The sequence below is a fragment of the Hemicordylus capensis genome, chromosome 2, assembly GCF_027244095.1.
Source record: "Hemicordylus capensis ecotype Gifberg chromosome 2, rHemCap1.1.pri, whole genome shotgun sequence".
NCBI classification, from domain to species: Eukaryota; Metazoa; Chordata; class Lepidosauria; order Squamata; family Cordylidae; genus Hemicordylus; species Hemicordylus capensis.
The window spans coordinates 280,856,159-280,881,564 of NC_069658.1; the positions used below are offsets into that span (position 1 = coordinate 280,856,159).

At 40.2% G+C, this 25,406-nt stretch overlaps 1 protein-coding gene across 21 annotated transcripts in view; it reads right to left on the reverse strand.

Annotated features, from left to right (window-relative positions):
• FOXP1 (forkhead box P1) overlaps positions 1 to 25,406 on the reverse strand; it is an 823,426-nt gene that overhangs the window by 202,460 nt on the left and 595,560 nt on the right. The window contains exon 1 of one of the 21 annotated variants that reach the window (XM_053290532.1): positions 12,306 to 12,410. The exons of 19 other annotated variants lie outside the window; for them this stretch is intronic. The gene's annotated coding sequence lies outside the window, so the exon portion shown is untranslated. Of the gene's footprint in view, positions 1 to 8,604; positions 8,735 to 12,305; positions 12,411 to 25,406 lie in introns of those variants that run through there. One more of the 21 variants, XM_053290530.1, reaches the window with a different exon arrangement.

Consider the following 25,406-nt stretch of genomic DNA (forward strand, 5'->3'; position numbering starts at 1 on the left):
CTTGGAGACGTTCAGTACATGCGTAGGTGTTAACAGTGGGAAGAGTGAAGACTTCATTAATGTAAAACAAGAAAGAAATAGTCCTTGTGCAAGATGCCTACACGGAAGGAGAGAATCAGGCATCCACACTTCCCTTTGCATATGTTCACTGAGATATTTAGCAAATGCAGATTACAATGCATTCCTGAATTAATTGAGGGGGCATTTTTAGTTCTACAAGACAGGAAAAGTCTTCAATGAGCTGTAAAGGTCTGGTGATTAGGCTGGGGAATATACAAAGCAAAGCAAATCACAGATTTCATTTGGAGCTGATGGTGCTTAGCAAAGGCCCAGAATATCATGCTTCTATTTCTACTCTGAAGCAATTTCTGGAGGGTCTCCTTAAATGTCCAAGAATGGGAATTTTCCAGCATGGGAAGAACTTTTAGCTGACACATAAGTGAGTTGTTAGCTTTTTAACCATTCCACTCCCTCTACCTGGTTCTATAAATGAGAATGCAATAGAGTATTTAATAGATGGAAGTCCAACAATACATACTACTACATTTCCTTTTGAGTGTGGTCAATATACTTATATGCAGTTCGGGGGGGGGGGGGTCCTAGTTCACAGGTGAGTCTGGGACAGACTTTTTTGAACTTGTATTCTTCCTCAATTACAGTGGGAAGGAAAGAAGAAAGTGTTGCATCTCATAGCCCTTCATTTTCCAGAGGAGCAATACCTTGGGGGGCCACATGTACTTTTAACAATGGTAAATTAATCATCTAAAGCTGTAGCTGATTAACTAGTGGCAGGCAATTTAAATAATCAACTAGGATTTTAAAGAGCACATTTAGGCATTCCTAGTGGTATTCTGAACGTCAGACAATTTCTCCCCCATATCATGCAGTGAGTAGGGATGAGAAGGAACAATTTGCTAAACAAATATCCAAAGCCATATTTGAGACATGTCACACAGTTCTTTGGATCCTGGCCATCACATTGCTTTGATTGTATTAAACACAACCACATGTAACGCCTGTTTACATAATACAATCTAAAGTAATAGTTATATTAGTTAAATAAAGTAAGCATTAATATCTAACATCTAGAACTTAATTTTTACTAAACAAAATATCATCATCTGATAGACATTACTGGGAATGGGGAAGAGTCACCATCTGTGACTCTTTTCCCTTTTTCCAGGTATGATTGCAACAACAGGTCATGGATGGATTTCACATGGTATCATTTTTTAATTAATTCTGGCAGAAGGGTTAAGTTGTTGCAGTTTAAAAAAACAACAACAAAACTTCCCAGGACAGATAATCTTGCAAGAAATGGCTGATTTCTAACAATGCTGACTGTGAAGTTGATATTTTGGGGTGAACAATTTATTTATTATTGCTCTATATAAACTGCTTTGGAAACTTTTTTTGAAAAGTGGTATATAAATATTTGTTATTGTTAAGACTGTCCATCTGGCATTCACAAAGTTTTGCAGAAGAGTAAATCTTTGCAGCTCCTAAGACATACTGAGGATTTTACCCATTTGGCTGTTGAGGTGAATAATTATTGCTCACTTCCCAAAAGCTACAGGAAAAAGTTGCCACAAGAGATTTTTCTCCCCAATGGGAAAATGTGTTTGCATTTGAATCATGTAATGAAGAAGATGCTACATGGGTGATTGAAGCGAAAAAAGCAATTACAAGGTATACTGTGTAACTTCAAGGTGGGAAAGATTAGCAAATATCTGAACATAGTGATGTAATCTGGTCAAGTACCTCAATAAAGATCTTTGACTTTGAAGTGAAATTGGACTAAAGTGAAAAGAAAAGCTAGGCCAGGAGACACTAAAGGTATAAGGACAAAAGCTTTGCTCAGTTTCGAAAAGCTTAGCTGGGGCTAATCTGGAAGTCTAGGCTATGGACTTGGAAGCCTTTGTAACCCTTTTTGTTGTATGGGGTTAACTACAGTTGCACTTTGGCAAGGAGAAAGTACTTTGCACATGCTCACACTAGCACTCTTCACACATTCTAGAACTAAGAGCCTGTGCTCAAATTAAGTCTTGCGCTCAAATTAAGCCCATGGTGAATTTTTCTTTTGACAAACACAGAAAATGCTGGGTGGAAAAGGGTACTGGTAACATCTGGTGCAAGGAAGTCCTTATATCATGTCAAACCATAGTCTGCTTAGGAGCTCATAGCTGCTCTCTCTTCATCTAATTTCATCCTGGACTCTATCTTCCTGAGATCAGACCTCCTTGCCCTGCAATTCTAAAGACTAATCAACAGTCATCACTTCTCTGGAACTGAGGAAGAAAAGAAAGGAGTGCTGAAAAGAAAGCAAGATGGCTAGCAGAGCAGGAGAAGTGCTTGTCTTCCTTCGTTCCTCACCTCCTCTAAGCCATTTCAAGAATTTTTGGAGTGCTTTGTACAATTAGCTTGCTGATCTCCATTCAACCTCAATGGACACTAACCCTTATAACGCTGGCACTTATAGTCTAATCCAGTCTGACAAATACTGCTTGAGAGAGCCCAGAACTCAGGAAGTCCTATATCCATATTAGCTTTTAGACATAACAGTCAGTCCAGTGTGAGGGACAGAATTTTAGGCAAGATTGTAAAATGTAAATGTTACTAGTGAGCATGCTACAGTATCTACAAGATGAGTACAAGCAAGGGAAAAAAACAATTTGATGGAAGGTATTTTAACATCTAAGAACCTCCAAGACTGCAACACTTATAAAGGGGACAGCATAGTAATGAAGCATCCTGCACAAAAGACTGGCAGCCTTATTGCAGGACTCATTTCTGTACAATTAAACAAACTTGTCCTGATGTCTTTAATATCTAAAGCCCCCCTCACCCCACCCCACTTCAATACACAAAACGCATTGAAACTTTCTTACATGAGTCTCCCCTCAAATACTGAATCATATCAACATCATTCTTTCAACTAGCAGAGATTTATAGCAGCATATGAAAAAGTGCAGGAAACAGGACAACCCTTCCTTGAGCCATTAGCTCCACTTTGAGCCTGGGCAAAATATAGTAGAAGAGGAAAGCTTCTCACGGAAGAGGCTGGTGGGTTTGTGAGACTAAAAGGGCACATTATCAATTATACATCTTGAGAGGGAGGGTGGTTCTTAATCTACATGCCTACCTAAAGGCACTCTTACCCCTAGTCTTCTGGGCCCAAGTCCAGGACCTCCACCCGCAAATCCTTTTTAGTCTGTACCAGTTGGTGTGGTCATGCTGCCAGCCCATGCTGTGCCGAGCGGCTGAGCATGACTGAAACCTGCACCAAGAGGCTGATAGCAACCTCTGCTTTAGAGACACAGGAGAAAGTGAGGAAAGAAATATGTAGGCTGGGATTATATTATGTTGTGTGTTGAAATGTTTCTGCTAATGCATAGTTGCAGAAATATACCTGTTTTATATTCTTACATTCTTGTGAGTTCAGCTGCTATTTGTGACCTCAAGAACCTATGTGATAAAAATACTAACGTGTGTCACAGTGTGTGTGTGTCGGTGGACGATGCTTAACTTGCAGCCGGGGGTGGGCCTCCAAAGGCCTTTAGGTCCAGGCTCCAAAATTACTTAAGTACACCTCTTTGCCTAAATCCCAAGGCTAAATTATTGTTTTTGTCATAGATTAGTAGCCACAGCACATTTCATTCTCTCTGGGACATCTCTAAGACAAAGAGGTACAAGCCTACCATGTACTGTGATGAACATGTACCATGATGTACAAAGAGGACAGCATAGTAATTAAGCATCCTGCACAAAAGACTTCCTTATATTTATCCTTAGGTGCAAGATATCTAATAACCATATCATAAAGTAAGGTGAACTGAACATCTGTCCAGACAAGGTCATCTACATTTTGCCTGTGGTGCAATGAATTTAGTGCAACAATTGTGAATGCTGGCTGGCCAATTCTTTTCTTAAATGCATAACTTGGCTGATAGTCCAGGAGGCAGAGGATGTTTCTGAATGACCCTGAACTATCCTGCTGGGGAAGCTATGAGAGCCTGGCAAAATGATAGATATCCCACTTGTACCTGATGGGATGGGCTGATGTGTGTGGAAAGAACAAAAGAAGAAGCTTGAGGCAGACCTGAATTTGTTCTGTTTGTGTAAGAGAGACAGTTTGGAGAGACTGGAATGGAGAAGTTGAGCATGGGCTGTAGACAAAAAGAGTACTTGAGGGCAGTGTTATCTCTAATTTATTTCATTTGTGGGCAGAATGAATTTTGTTCTGGGAGGCAGGATCAAAGCAGTGTGAGTGCACGTGCATTCAGAGTGGGGCCTTCCTGATTCAACCTGAGCGGGATCTAAAATTAACTGAGCGGACATCAAAAAACTTGTGAGCGCGCATACGTGTGCACACCTTAGAGGGAACACTGCTTGAGAGGCAAATCTTCACTTTAGTTTGGGGCAGGAGAGGAAAGCAGTCTATTGTGGGGGTGAAAAATGGATGATATGGAGTACTGAGTTTGGTGGTGGTGGGGAATTAAGTGAAATGATGGGGGAGTTCCTCAGATGCCATGGGCAGTGTCTGCACCCTGGCTGTGCATATAGTTGAAGAGAGTTTTCTCTTTGCTGCTTGTAGGAGCCCTCAAATGCTCACCTTGTATTTAATGTATATATAAAATAAATATTAGAAAGACACTATAAACTCTAGTGATCTCTCCTCAGGAGGAAGCCAGGATCTGAATTATATTTTAGATATTTTTTATTTATTGATTGTTCAATTTATTTATTGTTAAATAAATAAAATAAATATTTTAGTTATGATATAATTCAGGATTATAATATAATATAATCCTTTCTCTACAAGATCCTCACAGCTTATTAAGATAATCAGGAGGAGTCCATCTATGGGTGCTACCGGTTCATCTGTGGTGGCATCCTGGGATCGGGCCTTCATAGTTTTCACCCCTAGAATGTGGAACACGCTCCCTGTGGATATCAGAGGCCCTCAGGAGCTGTCTCTTCCTTGAGGGCCTTCAGGAGAGCTTTAAATACTCATCTTTTTACCCGGGCTTTTAATGATATCTAGTTTTAATTTTAATCTGGTTCAAATGTTATTTTATTTTATTTTAATTGTTTTATTATGTGCTTTTTATTTATATAAAAATTGAACAAAACAAATAAAACAGATAAATAATAAATATTGCACCGTGAATCTTCTCCCTGCTAGGGAGAAATAGAGAGCACATTTATCAATAGCTATGCATTTCTTGTCCCCACATCTCAAGAAGGATGAACTGAAATAGATGCATAGACCACTACAAAGTATCAGGCACATGTAACAGCAACAACACACGTAAAGGCTGCAGGAGAAATCTAGATTCTACTACTATTTAACATTTCCCCAAGCAAACAATACAATTTCAGCTGAGACAAGAGTAGATCAAGACTAAAGTGATAAAAAAGAATGGATAGATTGGAAAATGAAATTATAAAACTTTTGTTCATCTCGTCACATAATATTATAATTAAAGGGCACCTGATGCATTGCACAAGCAGCATGTTATGAAATTAAACCTCCCCATCAATCTTCTGTTTACAAATGCTCTGTGAAACTCACTGTTATTAGAAGTAATCGTATCCAGTACTATATAGGAGTGTTATATATATATATTTTCTTTTTTCTTTTCACAATACAATATTTTGTATATTGTTACAAAAATGGGCAAAACAGGAATATCAGCAACTGTTAGAGTAGGATACTCAGTGGATCCATACTTAGGGCCAGTCCACATTTCTTCTCTCCATGATACCTTGCATGTATGGGATGTCATGGTGAAATTTCAGTAAACACACTGGAAAAGCTTATATTATGACGCAGCCATCCTTTGCAGCCATACATGGAAAGCACCACATTGAGGGTTGTGTGTGTGTGTGGGGGGGGGTTGGTTTGCATGTGTGAACTAGCCTTTAGTATTTCTGAAACCTTAAACTGCTGGAGGCTAGGAAAGTACATTGTATTTGTAATCTGCCTAAAGGCTCCATGTCTGACCACTGCTGGAAATGGGCTACTGGACCCGATAGAGCACATGTGGGTTCTTATGTTAAGTTGTGCAACTTTCAAGCCCTTCCTGCAGATCCACTTCCAGCAGGACTACCATGCAAAGTGTTTAAAAGACAGAACTTTCCCTCCTCCTTTTTACTCCACAGTCATTTTGTTAACATTATCTGGGCCCCCTATGACAGCACAATCTTTACCCTAGATAGCAGACCTAAAGTACAGCAGCCAGTCACTTAACATTATAGACAAGGTGCTCTAATACATGCATTGGAACTGACGGGCAATTCCAAGAGATGAGAGATTCTGAAAGCAAGTCCATCTATTAAATTTATACTTGCCCACCCAACGTGAAACTCCTTTCATGTGCATGTCAGTTCTTTATAATTCAGTGTAATCAATGAAAACAGACAACACCTTTTTCCTAAGGACTAGGCCAAACCAAAAAACAAAAACAAAAACTTGTTTTCTTTTTTGATAGTGATTTGGTTTATAGGCATTTTCCTCACAGAAGAAACTTCTTAACATTTTCCTGAGCTATCATTAAGGAGCAGCACACTGTATACAATGAGATTCACAAAAACTGTGTTAAAAGAGAGGGGTGCCTATAATAGATTGAACATGGTTGCAAACTCCACATGCTCACTGCAAACACTTAGCAGCCGATAGGGGTGATAGCATAACTGCGCTGTCAATATTTTGCTCCAGAGTCAGCATCCATCCTTCCACAAGATTGCAAGTACTTCTCATTTAGGCAAGCACCTAGCTGATGTGTTAAAAAGAGAAGAAAATGACATCTTTTTTTTCATGGAGGTAGAGTAGAAAGCATGACTGTAAAAATCCCAGTACAAGCCCAAGTGGTTAGCAGTGTTATCAATGGAAAAATTCCACTGGAAGAGTATACAAACTGGAGATTAATGTTTGGCTGAGAGTCATGTGAGTTTTCAGAAAGTGGCAGCCACTGAACACACACAAAAAGTGTTGACTCACTTGGTCTTTTCTTTTTTCAGTTTAAAATGACACATAATTTCCCCTTATTAAAAAATAAAAAGACAATGCTTGTATTATTTCCCACATATCTTTTAAAAAGAAAGAAAACAGAGTTCAGTCACATGTTTATTTGCTTGAGCAACTCCCTTCCCCTTCTGATAAATAATCAAGCCTGCCATCCAGAAAAAACAAAATCAGTGAGCTGGGAAATCTGATGGTCATCAAATAGACTGTGATACCAAGAAAGGCAGCAGACCACTGTTCCCACAGTGAGTTTTGCTGCCCTACACCTACATTAACATCTGAGTAAATAACTTTAGTCACTCTTTCCATTTTCCCCACGCAATTACTCTTAAACAAATTGCCCTCAAGGCAGTTGCAAACATCGTTTTCTTTCTCCTACAGCAAACTTTGGAATATTACACAAAGCATAATTTCACAAGCATATGAACACACACATCCACACACATTCTTAAATGTTTGTTGTACTTGCAGTTTCACAGAATATGGGGTTTGCTCTGTCTGTCTTTTCTCTAGAGGGTTCCCCCTTTTAAAGTTTTAACATAACAGACCTCACAGAGGTTTTTTGCTTTGTTTTTTTTAAACCTCCCTGAGGATGCTTTTTCAGGCTGCATCATACATTTCCTCTTATGCTTTGTGGCTATGACAGGACTCCTTGAAGGAATTGGATAAAAAGTTTCTACTTTCTATGTAGGTGGACTTTCCTAGAGGATACAAGAAGATGCCAACAAAATGCTGCACAATTTATTAAGCCACGTGAAGAACAGAAACGGCACACGTGTTGTAACATGAGCTGCAGAAATTAATCAGTACCAACTCTGGACACTGCCAGGTTTCACAGATATTAATTACAGAGTCTGAAAACCTGGAGTGAAGTCCCTGACGTGAAAGTTAACAGCCATTTGCCAATATAAGCCCTGCCTGCCGTTCCTCTCCACCCCACCCTTTCACTTTTTGTAGTACTAAAAGTCTAGACAATGGTAAAATGAATTAGATAAAAGCCATGCTCATCTCAGCTGTCTCATCTTTTTTTGCATCAGATTTGAAGAAATATTAACAAGGCCAATACACAAATGAAAAGACAATTAAATCACAAAATATTTTTGTGGAAGGGACAGACATTTCTAACACAAACTCCCATATAACACCTCCCCCTTTTAGCTGCTGTTCCTTTTAAACTTAAGACAATGATAGGACTGACCACACACACACACACACACACACACACACAAGCTTACAAGTCTTCTATGCAAAAATGGTCCCTCCTCATTCAAGTGACAACACAGGACTTCTTGAGGTATATACTTGAAGGAACAGAGCACAAAAGCGGGGAGGGGGGGGGAGGAAAGTTAGCAGGATCAAGCTTTCATTTCATTTTGTTTCCTTGTCCAACAAGGCAGTAAACAACGTGAATCATCTTATGTTGCTCGAAAGCCTCAGCAATTAAATTTTCCTACAGCACAAGAATGCCTCTGCAAGCAAGATAGCAAGTTAAAAGTTCACCGTTGCTATATGTTATGCCCCTTTCCCCTGAACATTTAAATAGAGAATATGGAGAGTTGAACAGAGCAAGCTCTTACTGTGTCTCTAGTTTGCCGTCTTCTTGCAGAAGATGTGTTCTAGCTGTTTCTCTGAAGCAGGGGGTTGAAGAATGGTAAAAAGATGTTTGAATAAACAGGAAGTGCTGTGCAGCTGAAGCACACACTGAAGGAAAAACACACTGGAGCACTGCCCTTTGTAGGCAACAACGGGAGGCTTGCCTCCACAGTAGCAACGTCTGCTTTTATGAAATGACAAAGAAACCACAAGAATTTAAGCAATTTTTTCCCCATCTGCAAAGCTGAAGGATCAGCTGGAGCCTGCAGGTAATTTCAAAGTTGTGTTTAACACTCCAAAAAAATTATATTAATTCTACCCTATTAAAGCAGCTGGCCCACAAGCAAAAATCATATATAACAGCAGCAAATGCATCTTAGCTATGCAGCTAGGCAAATTCTTTATTTGTACATAGTTTTGGAAAGCTTGTTTTTCACACTCTTCATGGTACCCATGCACTTATGTCAATAAATGTCTGTTAAGGTTGGCCAGACTTCACAGTGATCATTCAAATTCCTTCATAACATTTCCCCCTTCTTTAAAATATATTAGACTTTGGAATCAAAGATCTCAGGAGTGTAGCTTCAATATGTTCCAGCAGATGCATTCTCTTTCTTACATTTTCCTTTCAATCACTAAAACAAAGTACCTATTTAAAAAACTGTCTCCCCTTCATCCCCCTCCCCCAGTCTCAATTATCAAAGTCCTATCTTTTGACATACAGGAGAAATGACAGAGATATCGTCAAAGAAAGTAAAATGGGGCTGGCACTGAAGGCAGCTTGTAAAGAGAGGAACAGTTGAACAGCCATATTCAATAACAGTTGTAAGTGTGTGTGTGTGTGTGTGTGTGTTTTTAAGAACAGAATTCCCTTAGAAAATGTATTGCTGTTGTGGCAATCTGCTACAACCACTGATATTTGTTATTTAGCATGTACTCTTGCACTGTCTGTCATTCTGGGTGCTAATGCTCAGCTAAAATAACTCATTGGGAGCTGTCAGTGGGATGTTTACACAGGACCCAATCTTTTCTTCATACAAGGAAATTTTTTTTTACACTGGAATTCATCTTCTTTTGATCTCACATTCAAAGCAACAGCAGCTTGATAGACATGCAAGTCTGAAAGCAAATCCAGACGCTGAAGATAAACCGCCAGAGTATGACAGGCAGGAGCATCTAAAGCTTATAAAAATGAAGAGAACAGCATGTCGTCTGAGTATTACAATAGCAGAAATCAAGAGACATATTAGGTGGAACTGATCAGCCACAAAAACCGTTCAAAAGGCAGATCATAGAAACAGAAAGACGAGGCTGGCAGGGGTGTGTGTGTGTGTGGGGACGAGAACAGAAAATATCTCCTTTAAAGAGGCATCACCTTCTCTCTAAGTACCAGTTTTCTACTCCTGGCATGTAAATGTGGAAGAAATTGAGGGTTTCTTGTAAAGAGCCTTCACTAACTCAGCAGTTCTCACCTTTAGCTCACCAGTTAATCTTTTAATTAGACTTCTCAATTATGTAGGCTAAACAAAATTAACACCAAAAAAACACCAATGAACAGTATGTTCCGTGCTTCACCCTTCTGTTGTAGATGTTCTGAAATGATTTTTTGGAGAAACTCAGGGTGCGATCCAAACACAGTTAAGCATAGTTAAGTATTCACTGATTCTAGTGAGACTTAAAGCATACTTACCTATCTCTGGATTGCACCATTATATATTAAGTAAGAGTACTGAAGTATTGCTAGTACTCATTAATGGTGAAATTGCTTGGAAATGCCACCCATTTATGTTTTCAGGCCCTTAAGAGCTCCACTTCTTCAAAATTGGTTGGCAATCTGATTAGCTGCTGGGTTTTCTCTCCACTGCTAAGAAGACCCTGGTTTTTTAGCGGATATTACTTAAATTGGACTATCCCCGAGACAGTTAAATACCACAGGAGAAAACGCTTCTGTGGAAATGATCACTAAAACTTTCTTGAAGAAAATCCATACATTTTTAATTCCCCCCCACTCCCCATAAGCCTCTTACTTTAATTGAAGTTGGTGAATATAATGAAAAAGTAATTCTCAAACAATTTTGTGCTTAGAGATGTTTGTTAACAAACACTGAATGAGCAGGCAGTGTTAGGTTAAAGGGCAGCAGAATTCCACATTACAATGTAGCCTGTGGTTATTTCTGGTTAAGAATACCCTCCGGGACAGCAAAGCAAGATCTTCTTTTGCAGCAGGCGTAGCTTTTAAAATTAGCCTCTTCCACATAATAAATAACCAGAAAAACTGAATTTAAAGCAGCATTAAAACAATTTAAAATGTTGCAATCAGTTATGTTGTGCTTTTGGGGGAGGAAAGCCGAACCACCCCCTTGCCCATTTATTGCATAGTCCCCAAACTGGAAATCTTAGAGGCAAGAATGCAACCTGGATTTTAAAACTGTTATAAGAAAGTCACCTTCTGTCATGCTTATGTAGCTATCTAATGAGCTAAAGGCTGATTATTTATCTTTAAACTGTACTAGTTTAATCTTTTAAGGTCACCACTAATCTGCTTCAACCTTTTTAAAAAAATAGGAGCGTTCAGGATTTACCACGAAAACTCACTAAACCTAGTGCTGAATGTCATTGGAACTATTGCCTTTACCAGAAGGGGCGAGCTGTGCAGTGTAAACACTAAGTATAAATCCTCCTGCAAATTAGAAGCAAACTAAGGCCTCCATGCTGTGAGTGGAATCAGTAAATATGTCACCTAAAAACACATTCCAAATAAATAAATAACTATCACTATAAAGTCAGGTTACTATCTTTATTTTTGTTAATAACTGATTAAAGTTATTAATTAAAGGGTTGGGTTTTTGTTTTTTGTTTTTGTGTGTTTTTTAATAATAATTTTGTCAATTGCATTCCTAATTAGTGAACACAAGAGTAGTGACCAGTCTGTGTTCCCAGGATGCTTTGTTTTTCCTTTTATTTTTACCTTCAGACTTCTTATGGACTTGAATGTCACCATGGACCTTGAATGTGAAATAGCTTTGAGCTAATAGCTTTAATTGCTTGAAGATGTGCAGGCAGGTGAAACCTGATCCCCCTGGCCACTGTAGAGACCAGGAACAACTCGGGAATGTTTACATAGTGGGTTTGAATTTAATAGACAGTAGAGCTGGATTTCAGACAGCTAGCAAAAACACTACTAATAGGTGACCTCTTAATGTAGCCTTCCTTTTAAAACACAAAATACAATGACCATTTGATTTAAAAGGCAACATCCTAAATACCAAAGTTATCTGTCTGACTTTTTGAAAATTGGATAAATCATTACGCACCTGATATAGGAACCCTATTTCTACCTAAAGGGGAAAAAATCACCTTATGTGTTAGGGTATATGAGATGAGATACAAAATGTACTTATCTTAATTCTGAATGGATTAATAATTTGCAACAATGGCCTTTTCAGCTAGCCTAGAAGATATGGCACACAGTGTACCTGGAAATAGCAGTGAAAGGCTACAATGACTGGGCCCCTCACCTGCAAACAACATAGCCTTCTTGACTTCATTCCTGTAGTTAAGCCTCAATTGTGCATGGATCACATCTAACCTTCTAGATAGTTTTTGTTAATTTTTGAGTGACCCTGATTACAGTATATTGGATAACAATCCTATTGGTCAAACCAGGTTTTCCAAACGGTAATACCTGAGAACTTGGAAGGTGGGGGTGTCTCTGGAAGGCTCTTTACATGCAATGAGACTTTTGAGGGAACACTGCAGGTGCCATCTTGTCATCAACTATATATCGTTACCCACCTGAAGGAGAATAGGACAGATGACAACAATACAGAAGAAAGAGGGAGGCTTTCTTTTAAGAGCTCCATGGAGGGGAAGTGTTGGGAAGGGCTATACTTTCAAGTACTCCATGCATATCTTCCAGGATGGTGCAGGGGCTCAAGATGGCTCCATTTCCCTTAAAGCAGGCCTGCTCAACTTCGGCCCTCCTGCAGATGTTGGCCTACAATTCCCACAATCCCTGGCTATTGGCTACTGTGGCTGGGGATTATGGGAATTGTAGTCCAAAAACAGCTGGGGGGCCTAAGTTGAGCAGCCCTGCCTTAAAGGAACCCAACTGGCACTGCGCAAAGTGCAGCACTGTATGCTGGAAACTGTGCTGAGGAGGGGGGGCTGTGCAGAGTATTCTGTTTCGGCCAAAGCTTGACCGAAGTCCAATAAAGAGTCAGGGAACCACACTTAGGGTGCTGCCAGGGATCCCAGACATTACAATGAAGAACACTGCACTAACATCTTGCCTGGAAGTTATGATTGCCAATGTGGATATCCTTCCACTAAATCCTACATACGTTGGGTCTGCTAGCTTTTTCCTAATGTGGTAGAGAAGGGAAAGTACTCTGTACATACTGACACAGGGGTGGCAATTCCATTAGACAGGGTGAGGCGGTTGTCTCAGGTGCAGGTGCCAGGCCTCTGCAACCACTGTCACTGGCCTTCCTCACCCCACTGGAGTATACCTCTTCTTTGTGCCCCACAGTGAACTAGGAACACTCCTGCTGCCACTGCCTGGCTCAGTTGCATCACCTGAGACTGCTCACATGTTGCCATTGTTGAATTGGCAGCGTGGTCTGATACTCCTGAGGAGCCACCCGCCATAGTGTGTGTGTGTGGGGGGGAGGGGCATCATATTGTTTTTTGCCTCAGATAGAGATGATCCTTGTGCTGACAGATATTTTCATTTTTATTTCACTTGTTTTCAGACTCAAAAAAGACTAAACCTTAGTGTGCTACAATTTGGAGATTTAGCCTTGATTACTGAGAATGAGGTGGAGACATGAGTATATCTTGTCAGAATAAGCAGAAAACAACACAGCGTGGTGGTATATCTGAAAAGGTATATCTGAAATCTGGGGGAGAAGGGGAAGTAAACAAAGCCGTGTAATAAATCCTGGGGCTTGTATACTATGTAATATGCTACAGCTTTTATTTAGGCAAGATCCTCTGTGCCAGAATTGGCAATTGGTGGGCAGGGAAGCCTATTACAAGGGGGTGAAAGGCGGGAAGGTGCTGAACTCTTCCTCCACTTGACCCCTCCTGAAACCTCATTAGAAAGCTATTTTCATTTTGGGAGACTCCTAGACAGTAACCCTTGCCAGGCAAAAAAGCACATGGTCTTAGAAAAGCACGGGTAGGGAAGGGATCAACTTCTGCACCTATCCAGCCCCTAACTATACCACCCCACCCCTGTGTATAGAAATTTAGTGGCAGTCCTAATTCTCACACACAGGTCAATAACTAGTTTCACACTAAGGAAAAGTGGAGTCTGGGCTACAGAAAAGCTAAACTGCTTTCCAAGAAGCAGCGAGCCACTAAAATGTACTCAAACAAGTCATTTCACAATCTATATGACAGAAGAGAAAACAAAACATGAAAAAAAAAATATAAGTACTTCTGGTCAAAGCACAAAAGGTGTTTACCAGAGGTGTAGCCTAGAAAGTAAACACTAAAGGTTGGCAATATATGCTCTTGCCTCAATCGCTTTGAAATTTGTTCCAGAGTCCTAACACATGGCTACATGCTTTAAACTTGCTGGAATTTTTAATATATATTACAGATTCTTGATCCATAACAAAATTTATTTATTTGGAAGACTTATTCCCCTAATAGTCCCCAAGATGGCTTACAATGAATATAAAAAAGGAAAGGGAGGCAGAAGCTGACATCTTAACTAAAGAAGTTAACTAAAGGAGGGACTGAAGTAGATACGGCCACTACGCATGCACTACTCCCCCAATCACTCAACATGCACGCTACTGTGCAAGTGGGTGAAGCTTCCTAGCTCTGCCTGTGCTCCAGATCTGGAAGAGATCTGTCTCTGATCAGAGGGAATGGGGGAGTTGCTAACTTGGCAAAGAGGCACCTTTTAACGATTCTCTTTATTTGGCAGGGGGAGAGTAACTGGCCCTATCCACCCCCAGCACAGTACCTCCAGTGACTGTTGCTGGTATCTGTCTTATGTTTCTTTTTAGATTGTGAGCCCTTTGGGGACAGGGAGCCATCTTATTTATTTATTATTTCTCTGTGTAAACCATCCTGAGCCATTTCTGGAAGGGCGGTATAGAAATAGAATTAATAATAATAATAATAATAATAATAATAATAATAATAATAGACCCAGTCAGAAATCGAATTACTGCTAAACACTGTCCGTATATTCAGTAGTGATATAGCAATGGAGTTTGGACTAGACAAGTGTGCTGCATTAATAATGAACAGAGGGAAAATAAGAAAAACAGAAGGAACAGAACTGCCCAATGGAAACACCAGGAACCTGGAAGGGAAAGAACATTACAAATACTTGGGCATTCTCCAGGTGGATAACATTGCACACAATGAAGTTAAAAGAAAAATTGGAAGTGAATACATCAGGAGAGTTAGAAAAATCCTAAAGTCCAAACTCAATGGCGGGAACACCATACAAGCCATAAACACCTGGGCTATACCTGTTATCAGATACACTACAGGAATAATAGACTGGACCCAGGCAGAGCTAGAGACGCTAGATCGTAAGACCAGGAAAATCATGACCATCAGTCATGCTCTGCACCCCCGCAGTGATGTCGATAGGCTATACCTCCCTCGCAGCTCAGGTGGAAGAGGAATGCTGCAAGTCCATCAAACAGTAGAGGAGGAGAAAAGAGGCCTTGAAGAATATATCAAGGACAGTGAAGAAGATGCACTTCAAATGGTCAATAATGCAAAACTATTCGACACCAATGAAACAAAGCAGGCCTACAAGAAAGAACAAGTCAAGAACCAAGCAGAAAAATGGAAAAATAAGCCCCTGCATGGTCAATATTTGCACAATATAAGTGGAGAATCAGACATCGCCAAGACCTGGCAATGGCTTAAGAATGGCAACTTGAAGAAAGAAACAGAGGGTTTAATACTGGCTGCACAAGAACAGGCACTAAGAACAAATGCAATAAGAGCAAAAGTCGAAAAATCCACAACAAACAGCAAGTGCCGCCTTTGTAAAGAAGCAGATGAAACCGTGGACCACCTAATCAGCTGTTGTAAAAAGATCGCACAGACTGACTACAAACAAAGGCATGACAACGTAGCAGGGATGATACACTGGAACATCTGCAAAAAATACAAGCTACCTGTAGCCAAAAATTGATGGGACCATAAAACTGAAAAAGTTGAAGAAAATGAAGATGTAAAAATATTATGGGACTTCCGACTACAAACAGACAAACATCTGCCACACAATACACCGGATATAACTGTAGTCGAGAAGAAAGAAAAACAAGTCAAAATAATCGACATAGCAATACCAGGGGATAGCAGAATAGAAGAAAAAGAAATAGAAAAAATCACCAAATACAAAGATCTACAAATTGAAATGGAAAGGCTGTGGCAGAAAAAGACCAAAATAATCCCAGTGGTCATTGGCGCCCTGGGTGTAGTTCCAAAAGACCTTGAAGAGCACCTCAACACCATAGGGGCCACAGAAATCACCATCAGCCAATTGCAAAAAGCAGCTTTACTGGGAACAGCCTATATTCTGCGACGATATCTATAACTACAGCAACAATATTGACAATAAAATTCTGGCATCCCAGGTCCTTGGGAAGGACTCGATGTCTGGATAAAACAAACCAGTCAATAACACCTGTTTGACTGTGTAAAATAATAAATAATATGTAGGACACATGCACAAAATGTGTTCTATGTAACTGGAGCTGCCAAAAGATAAGTTAGAAATAAAAATAAAAAGTGCAGCAAATAGGAAGAATTACTTAATTCTGGAGAACATTAACTCAAAAAAGCAAGCTATGACTCGGGAAAGCAAGCGATGACTCGGATAAACATTTTGCCTCTTTCTAGACAACATTTATCACATGCAGAGAAGTAGTATGGGGTGGGGGTGAAAAGCTTTTTAAAAAGAGATTGCCAGCAATGGATTCCCCACCACCGTTTTTGGCAACTGAAAGAGTTCGGCACTGAAAAAACAGTGTCAATTTAAAGATTTAGTATAAACTAGCTCAAGCCTGTGGGAGGAACACTAAGTGGAAAAAGTAAACATGGTCCTCCCAAGTAGTTCCTTTCTAAGCTATATACACAGTCTGTGCCTGGTACCACCGGCTGCCCTGCACATTGAGGAGGTCAGCTAAGCTATGCTAAACTGACAGGTTCCGTTTACAGCAGGGCCAGCACTTTGTTTGGATATACTGGCCTTGGTCACCACCAGCTTAACAACAGATGGCTAGAAAACTTTCATTATGTTGCAGAGGACTGAACTGCAAACAATCATGGAAAAACTGTGAAAAGTTTAACTCCCTCCCAGCCAACTAGAAAGGAGTCTGGCAAGCACATGTAAAAAGACAAGAAGTTCGGGGGGGGGGGGGGCGGGGGCTGCATGTATCTTTTTAAAACTGGCAAAAGAAGCAGTATGGGCTTTTCAATTAATTAAAGGGAGATGTCATGATTAATCACAGTTGTACATGATCTGCTGGATGCACCCCAACAGGAGCTGTCTGACTGTGACCTTCCCTAAGGATTTGTTCAGAAGGCAGCTTCCATGGTCCTTGTCCAGGCAGTAACATGCAAACAGGAGTATAGGAAGCCTTCACGGAAAGGAAAGGACCTTTTTGCTCAGCATATCCCTTGTAATGAGTATAATAAGCTTGGCCCATGACTCTTGTTTATCCCGCCCCCCACCAATTTATATCCTGCTTTTCCTCTAGACAGCTCAGGGTAGCATACATGGGTACCATTTTATTCTCCTAACAACTCTGTGAAATAAATGAGGCTGAGAATGCGCCTGGACAAAGGCCATCCAGTAAGCTTCAGGGCTGAATAAAGATTTGAACCCAGGTCTCCCTGGTCCATGTCCAGCTCTCTAACCACTACAATAGTGAGTCTTAGTTCCTGCTTGCACCTTTCTAGCACTTAGCATGAGGATCATCGGTGCTGAACTGCAACAGATGAGTGACAGTTCTCTGAGAGTTCTTTGCCTTTCTCCCTTTAACCTTGGAGGACTGTTTCCTCAGAAGGAGTATTTGCCGTTTGACAATGCCAATTCTATGCAGGTATCATTCTGGAAACCAAATCACATTGACAGATTGCAATCACAGAATTAAACTTTAGAAAAGTTAGGGAAAGATGGCTTTAAAAAAATCAATACTGGTTTCTTTACAAGGAGCTTTTAAAAAGATGGCTGCTCACCTCTGCAAAACACTCCACCCTTTCTAGCACACGGCTGTTGGCAAGGCAAGGGGAGCTGCCAAATAAGCTGACACCCAGTTTTAAATATGATTTAACCAAATCTGTATATAATTTAAATATTCATTACTTTGATTTGATTAATATGCACCCTGATATTGTCTAATGCTCCAAGGCGGGTTATAAATGCACCTTGCGAGGTTTAATTCAATTGGCAATCTCATATATATATATATATATATATATATATATATATATATATATGATCACAGGCAATACATTCTTCCATATTATTCAAGAAATGAACAAATCTGTTTTCCCACAAATGTATTTTAGAAGCAACTCTTTTCTGTTATTGAAAGAAAATTGTGTTTATTACTCCTTTAGCATAGTGTAAACTCATAAACGTCAACAGAGAGTACAAGGAAAACTGTCAACTAAATATTGTTTCCTTCATGAGCTGCTCTTCCAAGTCAATTACGCCTTTCAACTTCTGGGGCATTGTATGATAAACTGGCAGTAAAAATCATTCACATTAATATACCATGGTGCCTTGCCTGCAAAAGGTAATTAAAGAAGTAAATGACTCATAAGAATAGACATATTAGCTGCAAAATGAAAGGCAACTGAGCTGCCACATGAAAATAATGTACCATTAAGATACTGCATTTTCATATTCCTGTAATCAGCTTCAGTAGACTAATGCTTATTTAATCCAGTTCTCTGCTAAGTCCATCAACAACTGTTTTTTGCTGTTTTCTCCTTGACTGAACATTATGTGTTCAGGTTTGGAATAAATACTGCAATAAGATTTTTGCATATGCAATTGAAGAACAGGGTTGGATTTTAAAAAAACATTTTTTCTAAGAAACAAAACTATTTCTTCTTCTGTCTCCGTCTCTCATGCTTTACACATGTAGAGGAAAGAACAACACAGAAGGTTACCACAAACACATATTGTAGCCAGACAGGATTATTTCCCATCATAAACCAGCATTCACATTTTCTGATTCATAACACTATTAGCATAGAAGAAAGCTCAGCCACGCTTCCCTTTGCCAATTCTTTTCTTCATTATCAAAGGCTCTGTTTTGTTAATCAGTCTTTCCATTACAACTAGAAAAATAAGAAAAAAATATTCTAACTTATTGTTCAAACTAACTCACACCTGGGGTGATGCTGGAGAAACACACACACATACACACACCAGCAAAATTATTGAAGTAGTTAGAGGAAATGTTGGTAGATGATCACCACTTTGCCAGGGCTATCCCATTCCTTCTAATGCATCAGGGACTGTCAGTGGTTTGAATACGGTGTGGCATGCACAAAGCTGTTTATTAGGTCAGGCTTGAGACAAACACTCTGTCACTTAACTTCGTAATTGTTTGTGCTGCTGATTTTAAATTGTATTTCCATCTTTTCAGGATCAAAGTAAAAATAGAAACAAGAAAATAAATCCATGCCAACAGTAAAAGTACATTACGTCAGTGCTCCAACTTAAACTGGCTTCAGTAGAGACATTGGGGAGAACTGTAGGACCCAGGACAAAAGCAGATGGCTGACAAATACTGCAATATAAACTTTATACCTGAAGGCCAAACAAAGCTCTTTCACATCTCCTTGCATCTGATTCTGCTTTTTCCAGCCCTACTTCTACGGGCTGCAATCATCCAGTGAAGAGCATGGGGCACGGCCTGACTCCAAAGAGGCAAAAGCAACATGGTAATGTGATATGGGAACTTTCCATTCTCCATAGCAGTTTCGTATGTGCCATTTGTTCTTATTTACAAGCTTCAACCTCTCTGACACTGATGGAAAGCATATATCTGCATGCATACTTGCTTGCTTGCACTTCTTGCATACACACAGATATGTATAGATGGGTAAAAGAGTTCCCCAACAGGTTATCTACAGTGATATCTATGTATAAAATGTCACTTTTCAGGAAGTTGTTGTATTCTAGCATCACACTGCAAAAGAGAACCTTGGGTGGTGACTGTGGATGTAAGAGCAGATGGGATTCTAAATGGCCCTCATGAAGTTATGTGGCACAAAGTAAGTGGACTGCAAGCTCAGCAAGACTGTTGTAGGAAGTGCACAACCCGTTATTCCCATGAATCAAAGGGGGGCCCCCAAAATCTGGAGGACTGGTTTAATCCTCACTCCAACTAAATCCTTGAGTAGGCATTGCTGTGCCGATGTTGACTCCTGGCAACCACAGTGGTTGTCTTTGGTAGAATACTGGTGGGGTTTACCAATGCTGTCTCCTGCACAGTATGAGATGATGACTTTCAGCATCTTCCTACATTGCTGCTGCCCGATATAGGTGTTTCCCATAGTCTGGGAAACATACCAGCGGGGATTCAAACCAGCAACCTCTTGCTCCCTAGGCAAGGTACATCTCCGCTGCACCATTAGGTGGCATTTCTAGGCATTTCTACTTTACCCTATATAAACAAAAGGTTGACAGTAACTCCTAAAGGAAAAAATAAAGCACTGCACTTGAGGGTGCCACTACAGTGAGAGGGAAACTAGTCACTGCGGCTATTCTCACAAGCAGCAGAAATCTGGCTGAGGGAGCCTCACTGAATCATAAGAGGGACCTCATCCTAGGGTGTCATGTATTATTCTGTCCAGTAGTCTCTGGGCTTGCTCTGTGTCCCATTACAAATGCTACTTATGTTCTGTTCTTAATTAAAAAAGGCATAGCCCAGAGCTGATCAAACTGTGATTCAGTAAGCACAGGTATGCACACCCACTGGGATTCTGGATCAAACTCCTATTTTTGCTGCTTGCCTCAGACTGCAGGGGTTATGGGGTCAAAAGCAGGGGTTACGAAGCATCAAGCCGGTCCTAGCATTTGGCTGGTGAGCAGAGTTTGGTTTCATGTGTTACAACTGATGTACATCTAACCTGGACTTATAAAACTAGACTCTCATCTTAACGAATACTAAATCTCAAGAGAAAAATGATAGGGAGTGGGAGAAGACTTTATGGATGGAGATAAGTGATATGATGCTATAGCTGCATTGTACGCCAATGGAGGAAACCAGTGAGGAGCATACGATCTCTTTGTATGGAGATACCATACCAGTTTCCAAGCATGTTCTAGACTTGTGTGCAAACAATTCAGTAAAGAGATGAGGTGAGGCTATCAGGAAGAAGGGATACTTATCAGGCCATGACATCCAAAGGCAATGGAGAAGCAGTAAAAAGTTGCTAACTGGGAAAAGAGGCGCCTTTTAAAATTTAGCATAGCCCAGCCTAGCATAGTGCTTCTCTAGTAGCTGTTGCTGGTATGGTGTATGTATGTGGGGCGCTCAACCCTTCTGCCAAAAAATTAAAAAAATAAATCACATAATTTTTGCTACATAAACTGCTCTGAGAACTTTTTAAATTGAAAAGTAGTTTTTACAATATTTTTATTATTCGTAACACTGGCTGATATGCTAAGGAGAACTACTCAAAGTAGTCCAATTGAAATTAAAAGGACAAGTTAAGTAATGCCAGGCTTGTCCCTTTAATTTCATTAGTACTTCTATGAGTAATTTCCTCACTGAGTCAACCAATAATGATAGTGGCCCACATGCTGCAGAGCAGTAGGTGGGCAAAAGAAGGGCTGCATGTTCTCAGGGAACCTTCAGCGACCCTGCAGCAAAAGCTTTTTACACACCTGAGCAGGCGCAAAAGGGAACTGGGGAGCAATTTCCACTTCTCTCTCCTTGCTGGAAAAGACCTTTCCATTTACAGGAAAATGTCCCTGAGTGTGGTGCAGTCCCTCTCCTTGCTGTAAAAGAGCTTTGAGCTTACAGGAAAATGTTCTTGAGAGTCACACAGCCTTCAGGAACATTTCCCTGCAAGCGGAAAGGACTTTTGCAGCGAGGGGCGAGTCGCAAGAATCTCCTCGCCCCTCGCTCTGCACCCACTTAGCTGCGCAGTCTTCACTGCAGGAACGTGCTGCCCTTCTTCTGCCCACCAACTGCTGTGCAGCATGTGGGCCAATAAATATATACTGTAGGAACTCATGAACAGGCAAGCTAGAAGATTTTAAGGCTCAAATAATGGACAGCAACAGTGGTCCCTCTAATTTTTTTCATGTCTGTGCGGAATGAGTTTTGTTCTGGGCAGCAGTATCAAGGCACTGTGTGAGAACCTGCATTCAGAGTGGGGCCTTCCTAATTTAACCTGTGCGGGTTCTAAAATTAACTGAGCGGACATCAGAAAATTTTGAGCGCATGCACATGTACACGCCTTAGAGGGAACATTAGACAGCAAGTAAGTTTTTGAAACCTTGTTTGTCTACCGACTTCTCAAGTATTCTATGGGATTATCAACCCTACCGCTTTTGTTGTGTTCTCCATAACACAGACAGAGAATATCCATCCCTCAGATAATCTAACCTCACACCACAACATAAAAATGTAAAGATGCAGTAAGGTTATTCATGCGATCAGCCCTACCTGGGTTGGAAAGGCTAGCCCAGTTAGCCCTGATTTTATACCCAGGCTTACAATGAGGTAGGAGTACAGCTGAACAGCTCCTATTTCACTTACTGTCTGTGTTGTTGGGCTGCCGGCAGCTGTTCCTGGGCTGCCAACAGCCATCTTGGTCATAGAGTGGCGGGGCAGGGGGAGCAGCCTGTCACCACAGAATTTTCCCAATGCACTGTGCTACCTGCAGGGTGCATTGTAAGATACCTGGCAGGTGGGCTTCCTTGTCCCTCTTCCCAATCACTGCCCAGCTCTGATTGGGTTTGTGTCATGTAGGAGCAGGAAGGCATGTTTCTGCCTTTCCTTAAGCTCCCCTGCCCCCATTTGGTCGTGAGAACAACCTAATTCTGTTTGCGAGAAGACAAACAATTAAAGTGCTGTTTTTCTTGTCTTTTACACCAACGCTACAGTAATAATTCCTTCATAGTTTCACACCATAAAGGCTAAGCTCAATACCACTCAGCTGCCAAAATGTTTATCCCCTTCACCAAAAACAACTGAAGAACTATAGTATCTAAGCCTTTCAAACTTTTGTTAACAACAGAAGAGTAACAAAAGAATGCAGAACTGAGAGGGTATCTACAGAGAAAAAACAAACCAACCAGCCTACATGATGAGGAAAATGGGATTCATATTCCCATTGAAATTAAAAAGAAATGTTGGGCATGGTTTAACTTGTCGTTTTAATTTCAATGCCTCAACTTTGATTTTCCTCATAATGTCACTCACCCCTTTCCAATATGTTCTAACCATCAAGGATCCCATTCAAGGAATCCTGATAAGAGTATTAGACAAATATTTCTAATAAAGGTTTCAAAAAAATGTGATGCACAGATGTGCCACGAAACAAAGCAAAACTACAGTTTTGTCAATGACTAATGTTGGTCAGGATTGGCATAAGAATCTGGACAGCTGCATCAGGCCCTAGTGCTAAGAAGGGGTCTTCCAAATGGAACCATTACTAATAAAGTATACTCTTTATTCTAGATGGCTGGAATAATACATATGAATACTAGTAAAATGGCTTGAAGTTTGAAAACATATTAACCTCTTTTTTCTTTTCTTTTTTTAAACTGTATGAGGTCTCATGATGGTGTCCAATGGGGGAGTATTCCCACATTTTCTGGGACATTAATTATTTTTCTGGGGTTTGGGATTGTTTCCCTCCGTAGTCTGGGTGACGTCTGGAATCTAGCTGCAAAAATGGCATGTTTCTGTCTTTTGTGGTTTGGTCTGGGAGTTTCACGACAGTCAGTGAGCAATTAAGCAATTAAGTGAGGGATTAGGAATTTACCAGCATCTTAAATTCTTATCTCTTTGTGATTCTAGTCTTTTCCTAGCTCTATGAGTTCTCCTTCTCCATGAGCCAGGAACTCAAATATTTGTTGAGAAAAAGTGTGGGAGGAGACAGCTCTTAAGGGAGCTTCAGGTACCAAGGCTGCTGTTTGGGGAAGGGAGGAGGGTGCTCTGAGGGTGCTGTTTCAGAAGTGGTTCTGACTCTGGGGTTCTTTCAGGCTCTGACCAAGTGTTAGACTCAGAGCCATTACTTGGGGTAGGGCTGATGAATGTGGATTTTTTAGATGACAGCTATAGAACCTATCCAGAAAATTCTTGCAAGTGGAGAAGCTCCATTGCACACATGGAACTCTTATTCAGTTCAGTGTCAATGACAGCTCTATGAGGATTTCCAAGCCTGTATGGGACAGCGCTCAATATTGCAGCGAATGGCAGGATATGTCCTCTCTCAGCACTTTGCATGTGCATTGAAGCTCCTGAAATGCTCCAAAGCAGCCCGTATAGGTGTAACAGATCTTTATTTATTGTGCATGACCGGGATTTCCTCTCCAAAAGAGGAATGATGGGGGGTGGCAGGGGCGGGAATCCCTACATTACAGTCTAGAAACTGAACTGCATTCTCCATATATATCGTTAGCACTCCCACCTATTGCAAGGCATTTAAAAATGGAGGCTCAGTCATTATTTATATTGTATTATTGCTTCTCCATTTGAGCAGACATCAGTTGGTGCCCACAATTAATGAGCTCCCGTCCTCTTTCTAATTAAGGAACAAAGATTCTTGTGTGCTGGATATAGAAAGCCACTGTCTAAGGAACGCATTTAAACAGAGAAGAATCCTTCTAATTACCTTAAAATAGAATTTTTGATATCTATGAACATAATAGGATCAAGAAATTAGAACACTCGCAACATCAGTTACAAATACGCCTTTAATAAACATTGTGAAAAGGTAATAATACATCTAGCCCCCCTCAAAAATAATAATGAAAAGTTATGGATATCACTTCTTACATTTTTTGTAATTAATGTGTTTGTACTTGGCATAATGAAAATGCAGCACATAAATTATATTATGACTATAGGACATCATATCTGAAAAAAGGAAAAATTAGAAGGTAGTTATTAGAGTATAAAATACCTTTAGACTACAGTCGATTAGGATTCAAACATGTAATTAAGAAAGTCAGAAAGATAACCTCACTTTATACGGTAATTAGGGCTGTTGGAAATAGGATACCATCTCTTAAAGTGTTACAAATATACCACACCACTAAATAATCTGTACTGCTGGGAAAGAATACTTGCTATCAAGGGCAAAGCTGCTATACACTGAGGTAACAGCAAATGACAGACTGTTGTTCAAGTCCATTAGCTGCTATGTGATAGGAGCACATTCACTAGTACACGACCTGTGAAAAATCTTAGATCTCTTTAAATCTTTGAATTGGATTGCTGCATTAATTCTTAAGAACTGCAATCCTTCAACCAAGTCAAATTACCCTCATTAACAGGGGGAAAAACTGCCTCTGCAATGTTTTTAAAAAAAAGATATTTATTACCTATAATCACTTTCCCTTACTGCTCCTAGAAGTATTAAAAATGGGTGAACAAACTTTGGGGGAGGGGGGAGAGAAACCCAGACGCTATTCCAGACATTAGGTAGAATGTTAATAAACCCTACAATCCTGTGTGGAAATTAAAATGCACCCAGATAAAGGTATCAGAACAAAAGAAATCTCAATTAATCTTGAGGAAAGGATAAAGATTTG